Consider the following 16324-nt stretch of genomic DNA (forward strand, 5'->3'; position numbering starts at 1 on the left):
TTTTTAAAAAAATCCCAAGATTATAGCTGCCCCACCTCTCCAGTACCTTTTCAGTGTGTGTGTATACTGTGTGTGTATATTGTGTATGTATACTGTCTGTGTGTGTGTGTGTATACTGTGTGGCCCATAATCTATTGCCTGGGGGCCCTATGATCTCCTATTGCCTGGGAGCCCCATAATCTCCTATTGCCCGGGGGCCCCATGAGTTGTCCCTCCGCCCCTGCCTCTGACAAAACCTCCATCACCGGCAACCACTGCCTCCTCTCCCAAACTGGCTGAAAATTATAGAATGTACAACTCCTCCTCACCTTTTTATTACAGTTCTTCCATCAGTCACATGGCATGGCAACAAATTAACAACAAAACAATGTTCCTTTTTAAATATTAGGCTGGACTTGGGCAATGGAGTGGCACTCATACCTTTACAGTAGCTTGTAATAGTTCTTATTTGAACATGGCTCACTAAAAATCCCATTTCAGGGTACCACCATGGGGTGACCCCCCACAAGGTACAACACTACATCTGCTTGGGTATGATCCTCCTCTCTCCAACGACCAGCAACAACCCCCCAGCCCCACCCCTTCCTGCTTAAATGCCTCCAGCTAAAGGAAGCACCACAGGCCAAATGGCAGACACACCACAGTGTATTACCCATAACGGTTCACTTGACTAAAGGTTACCACATGCGATATGAAGGTCATATGACTCTTTTTTTGGAAATATCGCATGAGATAATAAAAGAGTAAATTTATCAAAGTTAAATATTGAATGTGAGGTAAATACCACAAGAAAAAAAAACAGATAACTCATTAAAGTCAATTCAGTAAAGCAATTCAGTAATTCAGTAAATTCAGTAAAGCACACACACATTGGTTATTTATCACCTGCCAGTAGGCAGTCGGTATTTCAGCAAAGTACAAAATAACGCTGCACTGGCCAGGAAATTAAAAGTATGCAATGGGGTTGATTTACTAAAGGCAAATAGACTGTGACACTTGCTCCAGAGCTTAGTAAATGAGGTAAAGCTTCAATTTGCAAAGAATACCCAATCACATGCAAGGAAAAACAGAAACAATCTTTTTGCTTGTACATGATTGGATGATAAAAATCAACAGAGTTTGCCTTAATTTCAGAGCTTCCCCTTAGATCCACAGTAGAGTAAATACGCTAAAAGTGTTACTTAAGCCATAACAGTAAAATTAGTCTGTACTGTATATGCAGAATAGCATGCTTGTTATACTCACTGTGGAACCTAAGGGGTTAATCCTCTGCTTTGTGTATAAAGGCTGTGTGATCCTGTCTTCTCTGATACTCCCCTTGTTCCACTGTCCCCAATCCATCTCCTGATAGAATAGAGGCTAGGGGACAAGCTGCACATGCTCAGTTTGGTGTATGTTGTTTATTTTTTTCTTGGGAGGGTGCATGTGATCAGCACCGGGCCAATCAGCAATGTCCAGAAAGAGGGGCAGGGTTCCTGCAGCCTGATAGGACAGCCAGAACAGAATGAAAACTCCTCCTACTAACCAGACACTGATAGAAGTCACAAGACTGCTCTAACTGCTGACAAAAAAAGGTATTTAGCAGTTTATAGTTACTAAAAGTATTGCATTTCCATGCATTTCTGTGTACTGTGGGAGACCAGATATAGTGAATGCAGGGTCCTGGGTTTAGTAACACTTTAAAGTGCACAGTATTTACCTGTAGTAAATCAAGCTCAATGTATCAGTGTGTTACGTATGCAATGTATCAGTGTTGAAATGCTTTGCCCTGAGCTCAGGAATGAAAATAAATTGAAACATTTTACCGGAGGAAGATTGTTCTGTAAATAAAAACAAGCTACAATGTTTTCACAGCTTCATATTATTTTTGTGTGCATTTTTTCCTTACTCTGGTGCAGTGTTAGCATGCAAAAAATTAACACAAAATGTAAGTGATAAATATCGCAAAACATAAATATTTAACACATTCTGTAAATAACGCCTGTTTTTAGTGCATTGACTACTTTTGAGATATTATAGTTATTTTAACTCAAAAATGAAATAACTTCATGTGCTATTTATCTCTTAGTGAATTGATCCCTAAGTCATTGAACATTAACTCTTTATTACGCAATAAAAATTACATTTTTGGCACCTGCCTGCTATTATAATATAATAGAACAATTTGGCCTCAGTTTCCTGGGCTGACATTTGCTGATCTTCATTAGAGGGGGCAAGACAAATAATGGACGGATGGCTTAGAATCTAAGCCATCCGTCCATTATGTGTCTTGCCCCCTCTAATTTACAATAATTGGTCAATGGAAACCATTATGTGCCATGTAATTATAACTGGCACAAAAGAAGGAGGAAGGTTCCTGTCAATCAATCAATCATATTGTTTTCTGAGTTTTCAAAGAAAGAATGTACAAATAATGAATTTCATTAAATAGTACAGCAAGGATATTACATACAGTAATTTTTATAAATATATTGTTAATTCAGAAAATCACAGATGCGTATCAAATTAGCAATAAAATTTTTACCTGTATACGTACGTATAAGAACAAATAATACAGTGTTGATAGATATGTGTCTATCGGATTAATGGTTATTTAGAATACATTTTCAAAATACATTAATGTAAAATATCTTTAAGTGTATATGGATTCTAATAATCATGTCTTTTTAGCAAACAAAAGAGGATGAATTTATCATCTCGTTATTATAGAGAAATATCACATTTGGTCCAACAGAGACCTTAGGTAACCAAAATAGGTACCATATAAAGGTAAGAATAGAGAGAAAAAGATAAGAAAGGAAGAAAGTTAAATATATCAAAGTAATGTGTACCGACTGTGCCAATTTGTAAGCAATTCCCAAGTGGGATTATCTCTAGAACTATCAGTCTGATATTTAATCCACAAATTTCAAAATTTCTCAATAAAACTGAGAGATGTTCATTGACCATAATCCAGGACAATTTAGCCTTTAGGATGTCAAAAGGTATAGTTGTTTTTTTTTTTTCCAGGATTTGGCTATAATAATTTTAGCTGCTACAAATATAAAAGTTATCAATCTTCTTTGGGGTTGTAAAGGTAATTTGTTTCCCCCCTAAATAGCTTCCTTTACTTTAGTGCAGTCCTCCTTCACTTACCCACCCTTGACCCCAAAGACCCTGAACATCGTCGTCCCATAACAGGCCTGAACGTTTTCTCCAAGGTAATGGAGAAAGTGGTGGTACAACAGCTGCAACAGCATTTAGACACCCATAATTTGCTCGATCCTTATTAATCGGGTTTCCGTCCAGGGTACGGGACGGAAACAGCATTGCTCAAAATATGGGATGATGCTCTTGAGGCCGCAGGCGAAGGAGAACCTTGTTTTCTAGTACTGTTGGACCTTAGCGCAGCTTTTGATACGGTTGACCACAAACTTGCTAATTTGGCTAGCTGAAGTAGCCAAGATCGCGGAATGTGACTTACCCTGGTTCTCCTCCTTTTTGGAAAACCGATCACAAGTAGTGAAACTGGGACCATTCACTTCTGAAAAATGCGCGGAGTCCCTCAAGGATCACCTCTGTCGCCGGTGCTGTTTAATATCTATCTTCGCCCTCTTTTTGAAATTATCAGCAGCCAAAAGCTGCTCTACCACTCCTATGCGGATGACACACAATTGTATTTTCATATTTGCAACAAAAAGGATCACCATCTCAATCTAGAGAAATGTCTCTCTTTGATAGAGAACTGGATGACAAAGAGTTATCTTAAACTCAACGGCTCAAAAACAGAACTTCTCCTGTTTCACGCCAATCGGAAGAATCAACTGGCAACAACCTGGACACCTCTGCCCATTCTAGGAAAAATCATCACCCCTAGCACCAAAGTCAAAAGTCTCGGGGTCTTCTTTGACACCTACATGACAATGGATGCACAAATAGGGTCAGTAGTCAGCGGATCACACCATCTGCTACGCATATTACGCAGACTAATCCCATTTATTCCTAAGGAAGACATAGCAGTCGTGGTGGGAACAATTGTTAACTCCAGGCTGGACTATGCAAATGCCCTCTATCTCGGACTCCCAAAGTACCAAATCACGCGCTTGCAGGTCGTTCAGAACACGGCCACGCGTCTGGTGACTACAAAAAAAACATGGGAATCAATCTCCCCATCACTGAGAAGCCTTCACTGGCTACCAGTTAAAGACAGAATCACTTTCAAAGCACTCTGTCTAACGCATTAATGTATTTGGGGTAATGCCCCCCAATGCCTATGCGACAAAATAAAAGCCTACAACCCCAATCGCACTCTGCGATCCTCCAACCAAAATTTACTCCAAATCCCCAAAACCAGATACAAGTCCAAATGAGAAAGAAGATTTGCTGTCCAAGGCCCTCGACTTTGGAACACTTTGCCAACCTCCATTCGGTTGGAGGAGAACCACTTGGCCTTTAGGAGAAGGATCAAAACCCACCTCTTCTGAGCTCAAGGGAGAAGTGGTCAAACAAGCGCCCAGAGGCGATTCAGTTCGCATGTGTAGCGCTATATAAATTTTTCACTCACTCACTCACCTCATCCTTCCATTTTGCTTTTAAATGTCCTTATTTCTTCTGAGAAATGCTCACCTCCTGTTATTCTGTCTGTAACTCCACACCGTAATGCAAGGCTTTCTCCCTGGTGTGGAGAAAGCCTCTTTAGGAGGGAGGGGGCAAGCAGGAGTGTCAGGACACTCTCTACTTTGCAGATAGAGAAAGAAGCTGTGTGTTAGTGGGCATCCTGACACTCCTGCTCGCCCCCTCCCCCCTCAAGAGGCTTTCTTTACAACCCCTTTAAGTGTTTATTTGACTGCATAATAATGCTTGTTTTGGGAGCTTGTTTAAATCAATGCCAGAGAGGGAATAAATAGAACATAAACTCGATTCTAGAAGTGTTTCACTGTAGGGCATAGCCACCAAGTGTGAAACATTGTCCCCTTATATCCACAACCTCTAAAGCATAATGAAGAAGTCCTGTGACATAAGAAGCTTATGTATAACTTTTTTGCTTCTATGATAGAAATATTAACCAGGGATGTCAAAGCATTTTGAGCTAATGTATGCCAATCTTTTAGTTCCAGAGATTCGTTTAAATCAATTTCCCACTGTTCCATATAACCTAATTTCACAGGAATGGATGTTAGAATGGAATATATTATTGAAATGTTTCCTTTAATCTTGTCAAAATTAGTGCATAAATATTCCATAGGCGTCATGGATTTCATACCGAAGTTACATGTTAAAGAATTAATAAAATGACAGTATCGAGAGAATTCTGATTTTGGTAATTGGTATTTTTCTATCAGAAATAGTTTTTGTCAATATGATCAAGAAAATCATCTATTCGTAAAAAGCCCTTATTGGTCCACCAGTTAAATATTTGAGGATCAAGCCCCAGGGAGAATGTTGGATTTTGAAACAACAGCTCCAAGGGGGTATGAGGGGATTTAAATGTATATGTTTTAGTTCATCTGTGCCATAATAAAAGAAGGAAGGTTCCTAATGGCCCAGAGGTAAAGAGAATATTCAGCCGGAAAAAAAAAAAAATCATATAGTAGGAAAGATTAGAACCCCTCTTAGGTTTCTATATATTTTTAATGTTCTGTCACAGTAACCAGAGGTTCACCAGACAAAAAGTGAACATTTTTTTGTACAAAAAGTGAAGTTGTTTTCCTGAAATGATATTGAAGTTAAACGGTATTACAGTGCCTTGAGTAAGTATTCATACCCCTTTGCTTTGAACATCTCACATATCATTGTTCAATCCATCATCGGAAAATGGAAAGAGTATGGCACAACTGCAAACCTACCAAGACATGGCCGTCCACCTAAACTGACAGGCCAGGCAAGGAGAGCATTCATCAGAGAAGCAGCCAAGAGGCCTATGGTAACTCTGGAGGAGCTGCAGAGAGCCACAGCTCAGGTGGGAGAATCTGTCCTCAGAACAATTATTAGTCGTACACTCCACAAATCTGGTCTTTATGGAAGAGTGGCAAGAAAGAAGAAAAACTTGAAAGAAAGCCATAAGAAGTCCCGTTTTCAGTTTGTGAGAAGCCATGTCACAGCAAACATGTGGAAGAAGGTGCTCTGGTCAGATGAGACCAAAATTGCACTTTATGGCCTAAAAGCAAAATGCGATGTGTTGTGGAAAACTAACACTGCACATCACCCTGAACACACCATCCCCACCGTGAAACATGGTGGTGGCAGCATCATGTTGTGGGGATGCTTTTCTTCAGCAGAGACAGGGAAGCTGGTTAGAGTTGATGAGAAGATGGATGGAGCCGAATACAGGACAATCTTAGGCCCCATACACACGATAGAATTTATCCGCGAATACGGTCCAGCGGACCGTTTCCGCGGATAAATCCTCTCGAGGATTTCGGGGGATTTTCATGCGATGGAGTGTACACACCATCGCATTGAAATCCGCGCCGAAATCCTCTGGCGATGACGTGTAGCGGCGTCGCCGCGATTATGACGCGGCGACGTGCGTGACGCTGTCATATAAGGAATTCCACGCATGCGTCGAATCATTACGACGCATGCGGGGGATCCCTTCGGACGGATGGATCCGGTGAGTCTATACAGACCAGTAGATCCATCCGTTGGGATGGACTCCAGCAGATGGATTTGTTCTGCATGTCAGCGAATATTCGATCTGCTGGAATCCATCCCAGGGGAGAAATATCCGCGGAAACAGATCCGCTGGAGTGTACACACCATAGGATCTATCCGCTGAAACCCATTTGCTGGGATTTTTCAGCGGATGGATTCTATCGTGTGTACAGGGCCTAAGAAGAAAACCTGTTAGGCCGGGTACTCACCACCAAACATGTACGATGAAAGCGGTCCGTCGGACCGTTTTCACCGTACATGCCTGCCAGAGGGCTTCTGTACGATGGTTGTACACACCATCGTACAGAAGTCCGCGCGTAAACAATAATAGCAAATCTATTTTGCAAAGAAGAATGGGCAAAAATGTCACTCTCTAGATATGCAAAGCTGGTAGAGACATCCCCAAAATTGACCTGGGGGGAGGCTGAATACAAATGCACTCCACACTTTTCACGTATTTATTTGTCAAAAATTTTGAAAACAATTTATCATTTTCCTTCCACTTCACAATTATGTGCCACTTTGTGATGGTCTATCACATAAAATCCCAATAAAATAAATTGACGATTTTGGTTGTTACATGACATAATGGAAAATTTCAAGGGAGACGAATACTTTTTCAAGGCACTGTATAATGGCAGTTTAAGTACATATATTTATATATTTCCTAAGCGCGGATCTAACAACTATAAATAAGTACATATAGGGGTAGATTCAGGTAGGAGATATGACGGCGTATCTCCAGATACGCCGTCGTATCTCTGAGTGTGCGGCGTCGTATCTATGCGCCTGATTCATAGAATCAGTTACGCATAGATTTGACTAAGATCCGACCGGCGTAAGTCTCTTACGCCGTCGTATCTTAGTTGCAATTTTAGGCTGGCCGCCAGGTGGCGCTTCCGTATATTTACGCCTCGAATATGCTAATTAGCTAGATACGCTGATTCAGAAACGTACGTTTGCCCAGCGCATTTTTTTACGTCGTTTACGTTAGGCTTTTTCCGGCATATAGTTACCCCTGCTATATGAGGCGTATCTTATGTTGGTATGGACGTCGTTCCCGCGTCGAATTTTGAAAATTTTACGTCGTTTGCGTAAGTCGTCCGTGAATGGGGATGTGCGTAATTTACGTTCACGTCGAAAGCATTGGCTTTTTGAGGGTTAATTTGGAGCATGCGCACTGGGTTACTTTCACAGACATGGGCCGTTCGTCAAAAACGTCATTTACGTGGGGTCATGTTTTATTTACATAAAACAAGCCCACCTCTTCACAATTTGAATTAGGCGCGGTTACACTGGCAGATTTACGCTAAGCCCCCGTAACTTAGGGCGCAGGTTCTTGGTGAATACAGAACCTGCCTCACTAAGTTACGGCGGTGTAGCGTATCGGAGATACGCTACGCCCGCACAAATTTAAGCCATTCTACGTGAATCTATCCCATAGTGATTAGTGTTGTGTCTTATGTTGTAGAGTGTATAGTAGGCAGCACAGAAGGCTGATTGTTATGTTGAAGGAGATGACTCATACTAAATATTTTTCTTGCCTTGAAATAAAAAAAATGTATGATGCTATGCACTTGGCATTTATTTTACTTTTCCTTGCTTTGTTTTTGTTACTTTTATCTAAGGTAAAGACTCTTAGCTATTGTTAAGACATGACTCTCAGCTACCCTGCCCACTTCACTCCCTTAGAGCTCGTTCACACACTAAAACGCGGGTGCGTTGGACCGGTGTACATTGTGTAGGGGTCGCAAGGGCTGGGTGATACATCGTTTCAACGCATGACACTGCTTACTTTTTTTTTCTGGGTTAAAGAAAAAAACATTATAATAATGTTTTTTTCAAAACAGATAAACTTTGTAGGCACATTGAGATAATACCAAAAAATTATTTTAATAATACATAAATAAATACATAGATGCATCTATAAAAAATGATGACACAATAAATAGAGAAAAGGCCAAATGGTCTTCCAAGGAATGTACTCAATAGCCTCAGAACTTGATGTGGAGCTGTAACGTAGCACAGATCCCACGCTGGGTGGAGTAGTAAATCCTGGATAGAACCAAATAGATCCTATTAAAAAGCAGCTCTACATGTTTCGCGATTTCAAATATATCGCTTCTTCAGGAGCTTCTGGATTTTAAAGCGATAAACTTCAATTAGAATACATGATACATTTATACAAAAGAGATAACAGCTCACCACTGCACCCCCCCCCTTGAGTCAAGAGGTATAGGCCCAGATTCTCAAAAGAGATACGACGGCGCATCTCCAGATACGCGGTCGTATCTCTGCCTAGCGCCGTCGTATCTATGCGACTGATTCTTAGAATCAGTTACGCATAGATATCCCTTAGATCCGACAGGCGTAAGTCTCTTACGCCGTCGGATCTTAACTGCAATTTTTTTTTTGCCCGCTCGGTGACGCTTCCGTAGATTTTCCCGTTGAGTATGCAAATTAGCTAGATACGCAAATTCCCGAACGTACGCGCGGCCGACGCAGTAAAGTTACGACGTTTACGTTAGGCTTTTCCCGGAGTAAAGTTGCCCCTGGGTCTATGAGGTGCAGTCAATGTTAAGTATGACCGTCGTTCCCGCGTCGAAAATTTTTAAATTTACGTCGTTTGCGTAAGTCGTCCGTGAATGGTGCTGGACGTAATTTACATCCATGTCAAAACCAATGACGTCCTTGCGACGTCATTTAGAGCAATGCACGCCAAAATATTTTAGGGACGGCGCATGCGCAGTTCGTTCAGCAAGGGGACGCGCTTCATTTAAATGAAACACGCCCCCTACCCGCCGAATTTGAATTCCGCCGGGTGTTTTACGCTACGCCACCGCAACTTTACAGGCAAGTGCTTTGTGAATAAAGCACTTGCCTGAAAAACTTGCGGCAGCGTAACGTAAAACAGATACGTTACGCCCGCCCAAATTTACGCCCATCTACGTGAATCTGCCCCATAGAGTCTGGAGCAACAGGTGCTTCAGGTACTTCTATACATCAACCATGATCTACGCTAACTTTAACTAACGAGACACAAAAATCACAAAAAACATCAAGTACCTATACAGCACGTCAGGGTGCCCCTTTAGATGAAACGCTGTCCACCACACTGACGATGAGGAATTAAGTGTGATTAATTTAACCCCCTATCCCCTATCTGAAGAGGAAATGACAGTCCTAAAATTAGGTTTAAAGCGGGGGTTCACCCTATTAAAAAAATTTTTTTTTTTTTTTTTATTCTAGCATAAAATTCGGCATCGTAGCGCGAGCTACAGTATGCCGGTCTTACATTTTTTATCCCCGTACTCACTGTTTAATCCTACCTAGACGATTCCGACTGCCCACGGGGAATGGGCGTTCCAATCCAGATGGAAAGTGATTGACGGCCGGCTCTGGCGCGCCACGCTTCTCCGGAAATAGCCGAAATAGGCTTGGCTCTTCACGGCGCCTGCGCATAGCCTGTGCGCAGGCGCCGTGAAGAGCCGAGACCTACTCCGGCTGTCTTCGGGGAGCGTGACGTGCCAGAGTCGGCCGTCAATCACCCTCCCTCTTGCTAGGAACGCCCATTCCCCGCGGCAGACGGAATCGTCTAGGTACGATTAAACAGTGAGTACGGGGATAAAAAATGTAAGACCGGCATACTGTAGCTCGCGCTACGATGCCGAATTGTATGCTGAAATGTTGTTCAGCAGGGTGAAACACCGCTTTAAGCTTCTGTCCAAGTACCAACATTGATAAATATGAAGTCATTAAGGATCTCTATCTCTTTGCGAGAAAACTCACATACAAACATATATTTGACCCAGACAAACAACGTCTTAGGGCTAAAGGGGGTTATCGGAACAAATTAAGAAATTCACTATGAAAGAATTTCGAGCATTGAGAGATCTTATGCTTTTGTTAGAAGAAAACCAAGCTCCTGACAATATCCAACAAAGTGAACCAAGTCAAGTGCCCACCGTTAGGCCCAAAAGTACTGTTTCCTTCAAAAGGAAGTCAAATCAATTTCCTGATTTAAACACCAATCCACAAATATCAGCATTTCTTATTGCAATGGTAAACAAAATTAAAAAGATGGCAGTGTCTCCTAATTTTTCTAATTTAAGTATTGAACATCAACAAGCATTAAAATGTTTACAAGATAGAGAGGATACAGTGAGTAAAGCCTCCGATAAGGGCGGAAACATAGTATTGCTAACATGTCAGCAATACGAAACAAGTGTCTTGACATTCTTACCAATGAGGAATGGTATAGACCCATTGCAGGGGAGATTATGGCCCAATACAAGTTGGAGTTTAAATTGTTAATCTATACGGCCTATACTGATTCTTTAATTGATAAACAAACCTAGGATTATTTGAATGTATCTTTTCCAAGAGATGCAATTTTCTATGCCTTTCCGAGCTTTGCGCAAAAATGACGTCGCAACATAGTCATTTTTTTAACCTAGGCCCCATACTCACGAGCAAACATGTCTGCTGAAACTGGCCCGACGACTCACGGACGACTTACGCAAAAAAAAAAAAATTCAAATTTCGACGCGGGAATGGCGGCCATACTTAACATGGCAAGTCTATCTATACGCCGGATAATACCAGCTTTAACTATACGCCGGGAAAAGCCGACTAGCGACGACGTAAGAGAATGCGACTGCCGCGCGTACCTTCGTGGATCGACGGAAAAAGCTAATTAGTAGCATACCCGACGCGGAAAACGACGCAAACTCCACCCAGCGGGCGCCAAAGTATTGCACCTACGATCCGAAGGCGTACGAAGCCGTACGCCTGTCGGATCGAACCCAGAAGCCGTCGTATCTTGGTTTGAGGATTCAAACTAAAGATACAACGCAGGTAATTTGAAAGTAACCCGGCGTATCAGTAGATACGCCGGCGTACTCGCTATGTGGATCTGGCCCCTAGTCTTTACAGGGATTTAGTTGATATTTTCTCACATCCCTGCATTGCGTCCCTCCTCTTCCTTCCTTCTTTAGCCCCATACACACGGTAGGACTTTTTGACAACAAACTTTAACCACTTAAGACCTGGACCAAAATGCAGGTAAAAGACCAGGCCAGTTTTTGCGAATTCGGCACTGCGTCGATTTAACTGACAATTGCGCGGTCCTGCGACGTGGCTCCCAAACAAAATTGGCGTCCTTTTTTTCCCACAAATAGAGCTTTCTTTTGGTGTTATTTGATCACCTCTGTGGTTTTTATTTTTTGCGCTATAAACAAAAATAGAGCGACAATTTTGAAAAAAATGCAATATTATTTCCTTTTTGCTATAATAAATATCCCCCAAAAATATATAAAAATCATTTTTTTTCCTCAGTTTAGGCCGATACGTATTCTTCTACCTATTGTTGGTTAAAAAAAAATCGCAATAAGCGTTTATCGATTGGTTTGCGCAAAATGTATAGTGTTTACAAAATAGGGGATAGTTTTATTGCATTTTTATTAATACATTTTTTTTTACTACTAATGGCGGCGATCAGTGATTTTTTTCATGACCGAGACATTATGGCGGACACATCGGACAATTTTGACACATTTTTGGGACAATTGTCATTTTCACAGCAAAAAATGCTATAAAAATGCATTGTTTACTGTGAAAATGACAATTGCAGTTTGGGAGTTAACCACTAGGGGGCGCTGAAGGGGTTAAGTGTGACCTCATATGTGTTTTTAACTGTAGGGGGGCGGGGCTGGATGTGTGACGTCATTGATCGTGCTTCCCTATATCAGGGAACACACGATCAATGACAGCGCCACAGTGAAGAACGGGAAAGCTGTGTTTACACACAGCTCTCCTCGTTTTTCAGATACGAGGACCGATCGCGGGACTCCATCGGCGATCGGGTCCGCGGGTGCCGCGGTCACGGAGCTTCGGACCGGGTCGCGGGCACGCGGCTGGGCACTTAAAGAGGACGTACAGGTACGTGCTTGTGCCCATCCGTGCCATTCTGCCGACGTATATGTGCAGGAGGCGGTCCTTAAGTGGTTAAAATTAGCACGTTTTTAAAAAAATCCTACCGTGTGTTTGCTCCATCGGACAAACTTTTTCGGTTTTCATCGGACAAAAGTTTGCTCTGCAAACGGACAAACTTTTCGGCAACAAAAGTCCTATGGTGCAAAGTCCTATCGTGTGTACAGAAATCCTTCGGACTTTTGTCCGAAGTACAAACACGCATGCCCAGAACCAATGTTAAAATCAACCAACAATAGAAGAAGTTGTCCAAAGGGTGGCGGTAAAGAGCAGAAAAGAGCAGTAAAACCACGTGATGTTGGGAAAGTTTGCAGAAAAGTCCTGCCGTGTGTATGCTATGGGTGTGCCGGCCAACTCCCTTCAAACAAAAGTCCGATCGTGTGTATGAGGCTTTTTCTTGTTTTGGAAGACTTTACTGGCTTTATCATAAAACTAAATTTGTTGACCAAATGACACTTCTCAGCAGTCCCTTTATTCCTTGCAGAGGTGTCTAAATGAAGCAAATAAAAGGGCAAATCACTAAACGTGAACAGGCTTTGGCCCAGATTCAAAGAGCAATTGCGCCTGCGTAACCATAGTTACGCAGCGCAATTGCTTACTTGCCCCGGCGTAACGAGTTCTCCTGATTCAGAGAGCTCGTTACGCCGACTACAGCCTAAGATATGCGTGGCATAAGGCTCTTATGCCCGCATATCTTAGGCTGCATTCTTGCGATGGCCGCTAGGTGGCGTTCCCGTTGTGCTCAGCGTATAGTATGCAAATTGCATACTAACGCCGATTCACAACGTTACGCGAGCCCTGCGTACGCAGTTTACGTCGTTTGCGTATGGCGGTTTTCGCGTAAGGCTGCCCCTGCTATTAGCAGGGGCAGCCAATGTTACGTATACCCGTCGTTCCCGCGTCGCGAAATTTGAACTTTACGTAGTTTGCGTAAGTGATTCGTGAATGGCGCTGGACGCCATTCACGTTCACTTTGAAGCAAATGACGTCCTTGCGACGTCATTTGCCGCAATGCACGTCAGGAAAGTTTCCCGACGGAGCATGCGCTCTACGATCGCCGCGGGAACGCGCCTAATTTAAATGATTCCCGCCCCCTACGGGATCATTTAAATTGCGCGCGCTTACGCCGGGCATTTTGCCGGAGCGCACACGCAATTTACGGAGCTACTGCTCCGTGAATCGCGGGTAGCCCAGAAAATTTGCGTGGGCGCAGGGCAAAGACGGTGCCCTGCGCCTGCGTAAAAAAAAAGCGCAGATGTTACTGAATCTACCCCTTTGTTTTTATCCCCTCTTATGCCTCGTACACACAATCAGATTTTTTCCATCGGACAAAGCCGTAGAATTTTGTCCGAAGGGCGTTGGCCGTGAACTTGTTCTGCATACAAACGGCAAAGAATTGTCGTCCAACAAGCACGAAACAACGTCGTTTTTCAGCTCTTTAGCGCCACCCTTTGGGCAACTTCTGCTAATGGTGTCTTATGGTTAGCATTGCTTCTGAGCATGCGTGTTTGTACTTTGTTTTTTTTCTCGATGGACTTCTGTACACATCATCGAATAATCCGACATCACACATTTGCTGTTGGAAAATTTTAAAGCATGCTATCCAACATTTGTTGTCGGAAAATCCAAGAACAATTGTCCGATGGAGCATACAAACGGTCAGATTTTCCGACAAAAGCCTGCCATCACACAATTGACCGTAAATGTTGTTCAAAAGTACTTTAAAATTTTGTTTGCTTTTGAAGCAAATGAACTTTACCGAACAAACATCACAAATTAAGATTGATTTGACCCCACAATTTTTTTAAACTAATTCTAGTAGTGTATAGCCAGCTTTACTCACGTTTCTCCACCCCAAACTCGCTCATCCATGTCTTTATGGACCTTGTTTTTGAACTGGTGCGCAGTCTTGTTGGAACAGGAAGAGACCATCCTCAAAGTTGGGAGCTTAAAATTGTCCAAAATATCTTGGTATGCTGACGCCCTAAGAGTTCCCTTCAATGGAACTGAAGGGCCAAGCCCAACCCCTGAAAAACAACCCGACGCCATAATCCCCCCTCCACCAAATGATTTGGACCAGTGCACAAAGCAAGGTCCATAAAGACATGGATGAGCAAGTTTGGGGTGAAGGAACTTGACTGGCCTGCACAAAGTCCTGACCTCAACCCGATAGAACACCTTTGGGCTGAATAAGAGCAGAGGCTGCGAGCCAGGCCTTCTAGTGCTCATCAGTGCCTGACCTCACAAATGTGCTTCTGGAAGAATGATCAAACATTCCCATTGACACACTCCTAAACCGTGTGGACAACCTTCCCAAAAGAGTTGAAACTTTTATGCCTTGTACACAAGATCGTAATTTCCGATGGAAAAAGTCCTACGGATTTTTTTCATCGGATATTCCCACTGTGTGTGTTCCCCATCTGAGTTTTTCCATGGGGAATTCCGACGGACTTAGAAAGAGAACATTCTCTCTTTTTTTCAATGAAAACAATTACGGAAATTCTGTTCGTCTGTATGGAACTCCGACGGAGAAAAAGCCACGCATGCTCAGAATCAGAAGCATTGAACTTCATTTTTTTCCGCTGGTCGTAGTGTTGTATGTCACCGCGTTTTGGACAGTCAGAATTTGGTGTGACAGTGTGTATGCAGTACGTTTATCCCGACGGAAATTCCGATCGTGTGTATGGGGCATTATAGTTGCGAAGGGTGGGCCAACTCAATTTTGAACCCTACAGATTAAGATAAGACTGGGATGCCATTAAATTTCATGTGCGTGTAAAGGCAGGCGTCCCAATACTTTTGGCAATATATAGCCGGATTCATAGAGAGTTACGCCGGCGTATCAGTAGATACGCCGTCGTAACTCTGAATCAATGCCGGCGTTAATTTAAGCGTATTCTGGAAACCAGATACGCTTAAATTAGGCTAAGATACGAGCGGCGTAAGTCTCCTACGCCATCGTATCTTAAAGTGTAATTTTTAGGCTGGCCGCTAGGTGGCGCTTCCGTTGAGTTCGGCATAGAATATGTAAATGACTAGATACGCTGATTCACGAACGTACCTGCGCCCATCGCAGTAAAGATACGCCGTTTCCGTAACAGATACGCCGCGTAAAGATAAAGCTGCCTCCTAGGAGGCGTAGTCAGTAAGTATGGCCGTCGTTCCCGCGTCGAAATTTGAAAAATTTACGTAGTTTGCGTAAGTCGTCCGTGAATAGGGCTGGACGTAATTTACGTCCACGTCGAAACCAATACGTCCTTGCGGCGTACTTTGGAGCAATGCACACTGGGATATGTACACGGACGGCACATGCGCCGTTCGTAAAAAAAACGTCAATCACGTCGGGTCACGAGTAATTTACATAAAACACGCCACCCCATCCTCATTTGAATTAGGCGCGCTTACGCCGGCCCCATTTACGCTACGCCGCCGTAAGTTAGGAGGCAAGTACTTTGTGAATACAGTACTTGCCTCTCTGACTTAAGGCGGCATAGCGTAAATACGATACGCTACGCCGCCTTAAAGTTTGCGGTGCTCTCTCTGAATCTGGCTAATAGTGTAGATCGATGAGTGCCTTATGGTAAATACGCTCCTGCCTATAACAGACATCATATAGCTTTGCATTTTGAGATGAGCTGTCTTCAACTATTTATTTTTAGTAACTATTCTCGTTCCTGCAAGCAAAGTATCTTTTAAACAG

This window comes from Rana temporaria, chromosome 2 (genome assembly GCF_905171775.1).
Source record: "Rana temporaria chromosome 2, aRanTem1.1, whole genome shotgun sequence".
Lineage (NCBI taxonomy): Eukaryota > Metazoa > Chordata > Amphibia > Anura > Ranidae > Rana > Rana temporaria.